General features: G+C 32.1%; 1 non-coding gene across 1 annotated transcript; it reads left to right on the forward strand.

Moving 5' to 3' along the window:
* The first annotated feature begins 1,947 nt into the window (after positions 1-1,947).
* Positions 1,948-2,055, forward strand: LOC120115271. The gene has a single exon (XR_005515468.1). It is a non-coding gene; the product is annotated as a small nucleolar RNA R71 (small nucleolar RNA).
* Positions 2,056-6,000: the final 3,945 nt, after the last annotated feature.

A 6,000-nucleotide genomic window follows, 5' to 3' on the forward strand; every position in this document is an offset into this window, starting at 1 on the left:
TCTTGAAAGAAAGAATAAATGCAAACTAATGGAAGGAAGAAGAAGAAGAAGAATAGTGGGTGAGATATTATGGGGAGTTTGGTTATGTGAAATGATATAAAAAGAGGGGGAAAGTTTTCAGCTTCAACTAAATGGATAAACTACACTTTAGGTCCTTCACATATTAACTCACTTTAAAACAATCTCTTAGTTTTAACTCTTGGGCCTACCTCAGGCCCAACACCTATATAACTTGGTCCAACTATCTTGGGAGGTCTAATTGATTTGACTTAAAGGTCTCGAGTTGATCCAAACTACTAAACCAAGTTTCGGGGTATTACAATCGGGACTTGGACTGTGACCTTTTCCAGGACCTTAAATAATAAGTAAATTTATTTATAAAACAAATAAAATGAAATAATAATATGTAATATATATATATATATATATATATATATACAATTAAAAATAAAGTATATAAATAGACTATATATATATTCGAAAATTATATAATATTTATTATATTTTAAATCTATATTATTTTAAGGGTAAATCACATCGTTCCTCACTGAACTATACTCTCTCTCCTATTTTCCTCACCAAACTTTCAATTTGATCAATTTTCTCACTGAACTTTACAATCAAATCATTTTTATCACTTGATCGTTTTCTCTCTAACAGCTGATGATGAGGTATTTTTAAAATTATTATTTAATAAAAAATAATTAAAAATAAAATAAAAATAGAAGGTGGACGAATTCCACCGCCTGAACTTGCTCCACCATGTCATTTTTATTCCGACCACTGTCGCCTGCAGTAGATGGTGTCCGTTTCGTCCCAAATTTCATGGGTCGCTTCTCTTTGACACCTTGAGTCTGAATCCGACCTCCATTTTGTCGAAACTTGCTCCAAAGTCCGCGAATTTGAAATTAAAAGTGAGGAAACCAAAATGTTTTAGTCCAGATTCATGTGTTTCGAGACATTTTCCGATGAAATAACCACTAGATTCAGACTCAGGGGGTCGGGATGAACCGACCCATGAAATTTGGGACCAAATGAGCACCTTCTACGACAGGTAACAATGATCAAAATAAAAAAGACATGGTGGCTGACGGAGAAAAAACTAAGAAGATAAGGAAAAAGGATAAATTATACCATTAGTCACTGAACTTTACTTTCTCTCCTATTTTACTCACTGAAACTACTTCGTTATGAAGTATAGTTGAGTTTTTGAAAACGAAATATTTTTGATGTCTGTGCCAGCACAGTTAAATAATTAACGACATAGTGAGCAAAATGATTCAATATGTAAAGTTCAACGAGCAAATTGAAAGTTGGGTGAGGAAAATAAGAGAGAAAGTAAAATTCAGTGAGGAATGGTGTAATTTACCCTTATATTAAAGTATAATATATATATATATATATAATATCTGATTTTAAAACTATACTATATTATATATATAATATATTTTTTAAACTATACTATACTTAAAATATACATATACATATGTTTATTTTATATAATATTATAGCATAACCTACGATAATATAATATAAAAATATATACATATGCTATAAACATATATTTTAAAACATATATACACAAGTGTTTTGTGAACATTCCTCAAAATTATGATTAGCACCACAATAAACACAAGTAATAGTGGATGTTGATTTGACTTCAGACATACCTCTAGGTTTTTGCATATTTTTCATCATTTCAGTCAATTCTATCACTTGTGTGGTCAGTGTGTTCAGAGCATCGTTGTCTATTGTCAAGCAACGAGTCTTTCTGATATTATCCTTGTGTTAGGATATTAGTGGTCATTGTTGGAGATCCTCTTAAGTATGTCGTAGGCTTCATTATATGACTTCTCTAGTAATGCTCCATTAGCAGATGTGTATACAACCATCATTGTTTGCATGTTCAACCCATTATATAATACCCCCATTTGCATCTAATGTTGGAAACCATGAATCGAGAATTTTCACAGTAAATCTTTGAACCTCTTCCATGCTTCTTACAAGTTTTCATCATCCAATTACTTGAAAAGATGCAATGTCATTCCTTAATCTAGTATTCAATTTGGGAGGGTTAAATCGAAGAAAGAAATTTTGTGCAAGTTCGTTCTATAATGTTATAGCTCTTAGTGGCAATGAGTTAAACCATGCCTTGGTTTTGCCGCGAAGTGAGTATGCAAAGAGTTTTAACTTCAAAGATTCTTTGGGAACTCCTTGTTATATGAATGAATCACAAATTTCTATAAATACTCTCATCTGTGCTCGACGTTACTCAATGTGTATCCCACTATATTTCCCCATTCATCGCAACATTTGGAACATTGCCAGCTTTAATTTGAAATGGGAAGCATGGATGACATGACGAACAATCCTAGGGTTTAAATTATCCAGTATGGGTATAATATGTTCTTGGATTGGCCTATTTCTTTCATCAGTTTTATGGTAAGCTTGTAGCATCGAAATATTTTGCAAAGGAGGAATCAATCCAACATTATGTCCTAATTTCTCCTATTGATGTTAATCTCCCTTCATTAGTTATTGCTTTGAGTTATGCTTCAAAATAACATGTTAAAATCTACCTACAAAAGAAATATTAAAACTTGATGCTTTGAATAATGTAATAATAGCATTCAATGCAAGCATACACTATCGTATCTAGTAATAAAGTGGATACAAATTAATGCATCGAGTATCATATCCATATAAACTAGTATTACTTAAAGAATTTTCAAATCATTAAAATTATTTAGCTGATTTTGCGAACAAAACAATAAAAATATAAAAGTAAAATAAATATGAGAATAAAATATGAAGGGGTGAAGGGAATTGTAGTAGTGACAATGAAAGCAGTTGGTCAACTCAAGCAAAAGATTATGGGAAAGTTAAACTCATTCATGCAATTAACGATGTCACAAAAATAAGATTGATGTATCCAAACATTAACTAAGTAGGTTTTCCTCTCTCGATGGCTCCATCCAGGAACTCACAACAGTGTTATATCTCAATACCCACTTATGCAAATTTACTAAGTATGTTACGATAATAAGTCAACTAGATCTCTCTACACTGAAACATTACTATCACAATCACTGTTGCCTCAACAATGAGACTCACCACTTGATCCAGTACTCACACAATGCCACTCACCTCTCAATACAATGGATTGGGCAAATCATATATCTCTATACTAAAAGCCTTAATAAAACTGGGAAAACACCAATCGAATTAAGGGACAAAATTAATAAACATGAAATTCATAAAATACATAAAATACATTTAAAAATATAAGAATTTCAACTAAACAAATTAAAGAGTATTTCAACTAAACAAAAATAAATCCCCCTCTTAGATTCGTTTCATAATTTTCCTCGCCAATCATTAGCCATCATCCTCTCAGTGTAGTGACTTTTACTTCACGTTCAACTATTGCTCTTCCCTAAAGTTGTATAAGCAACCATGGTTGACGGTGGAGAAAAGAAAAAAATAAGATAAAACCCTAGAAAGCTCTTATTTCTTAGTTGCTACCACCTTCTTCATATAATAATTAAAATTCCTAAAAATTAGAGTTTAGGCCCACATTAAATTGAGACCCCTTCTTCATTAATACTCCTTTCTACTTTTTAATTCTTTCCATAACAAGGTTCTTTATATTTTTTCGGTCTAAAGATTTCTATGAGTGCATCAATTGCTACAAAAATTTCCCAGTATTCATACATCATATCATCGCACAACAACTGTAGTATCAGATAACGTCATAGTATCAGGGTAACAATATCATATCAAAATATCATAATTATTCCAATAATTACAAATTACTTCCAGTAATGCATGTAATGCAAAATTAACTATAAACTTTCTAAATATGATCCTAAAATGTTGAAGTACAGAAAGAAACCTAAGTAAAAAGGCCTTAAATAATAACTCTTTTGGAGAGTTATCATGTCACCTCTAACTTGTCCCAAATCTCCTTAGCATTAAAGCATGAAGATACTCTACTATATTTGTCCAAGACAATAGCATAAAAGAGGATGTGCGTGGTTTTAGGATTGAGTTAGGCTAGATTGATGTCTTCACTTGTCCACTTTGATTGATTCCTAAGAGTGTTGGGAGAGCCATCAGTGATGACATCCCAAGCCGAAAGATCAGTGGCTTGAATGAACAACTTCATCCTAATCTTCCAATAAGAATAGTTGGAACTGTTGAAGTATGGAGGCCTCATGATGGAGTGAGAATCCTCGAGGAAGTAAGAGTTGGATGTCAAAGTCATCTTCTTGGTTGAATGAAAATGGGTTGAGATTTGTTAACTCCAATTACTAGAAACCATTACAACCAACATCGACCACAGTTGAACCTAAGTAACCTATATCAGCCCTCTGCAAATAACGTGTGAAACACAGTGCAACAAAGACACCACCACCACCAAAGTAGGATCTTAGTGAGGTACCTCCATTTGCATTTTATGTAGTTTAGTTTAGTTTAGTTTTTATGCATTAAGGACAATGCATCTTTCAAGTTTAGAGGAGGTAGTGTTTATAGTTTAGCATTTACATTTCTAATTATCTACATATTTTTGCTATAGCATTTGTTTGTCTTAAAGATAATTTTTCGGAATAAATTGATGATGCCCAATGATGATGAATTTTTTTATGGTTATGATTGATTGAATGTATATGACTATTGACATTGATATAACTAAATTTGCGCGTAATTTGATACATGATTGTATGATCTCTATGCTTAAGAGTGTTAGTGTTAGAAATTTTTATGAAATAACTCTTGCATATCTTAATATGAATGAACTTAATGATTTTAAATGATATATGAAAGAATAAAAGGATTAATTTAAACTCCCTTGTGTTTACTGGATATTTTGAATTGTGAATAAATGCTACGACATAAACTGTAGAGGGACACTCCTCTTTGTATTTTAGTGCCTGTTAAACCCCTTGAATAAATGACAACATAGCATATGAATGAATTAAATTAGTCACAGTATGACACTTCTCAATAGGCTAGGAGATAGGGTGTTTGCTCCACTTTATTTTTAAGTATAAGAAAGTACGTGTGATAGGTTGACTCCCCTCGTAGTATTGGATTTTTTAAGGAAATTGGAGTAAACTCGTGCTTAAGGGTTGAACAAATATTAAGGTATGATAGAAAACTTTCTTTTTATAGCTTTGTTAAATATATATTAGATACAATAACATAGATTAGATACAATTATACAGACACGCATGTAAAGGACCTTGTCTTAGGGAAAATTTCTTGAATTCACAACTCGTCTAGCACATTGAAGCCTATTTTTATGAGGTCTAAATTTTATGACATATCATTGTCTTGTACTGAATTTTTCTATAACAATTCCTTTGTTGATTACTCTTCATTGCTTGAGGACAAGCAATAGCACAAGTTTGGGGCTATGTTAACCCCGTAAAAAGGGTATATTTCATGCCTTTTTACTTGGGTTGTTGTTTGTTTTAAAGCCCATTTAGTTTAATATAGTTGCATGTAGCTCATTTATATGCATATGGTGGTGTTTTGTTAATTTATTTTATTTATTTATGACATTGGTGCTACTTTGAAGTAAAGGGTTTGTTTTAGTGTGTTGATGTGCAAGTAATTTAATGAGAACTGCTATAGGATAAAATTATGCCGCTGTATTTTGGACGACATTTCTGGGTGCATTAGAAGACAAAAGCTAATGATATTTTATAATCCACTCGTGACACCTCTTTCAGTTGTACCCCCCACATGAAGGGAATAGTTTACCTAGGGAAAAAAGACTAGGAGCCCTCTATATAAAGCTAAGAACACCATATTTAACCTAGAGGATAAAAAGGATAAAATGTGTGAGATAAGATAGAGAAAAGTGAGAGGCGACTGCTCTTCTTTCTTTCTTTCTTTCTTTTTTCATCTTGATGGCCTCCATTATTATATCTTCAAAGGGGATAACCTTGCTGGCTTATGAGAGAATTATCAGTGCTTGGGTTAGTTCACGGC

The sequence above is a fragment of the Hibiscus syriacus genome, unplaced genomic scaffold (assembly GCF_006381635.1).
Source record: "Hibiscus syriacus cultivar Baekdansim isolate YM2019G1 unplaced genomic scaffold, ASM638163v2 tig00000003_pilon, whole genome shotgun sequence".
Taxonomy (NCBI): domain Eukaryota; kingdom Viridiplantae; phylum Streptophyta; class Magnoliopsida; order Malvales; family Malvaceae; genus Hibiscus; species Hibiscus syriacus.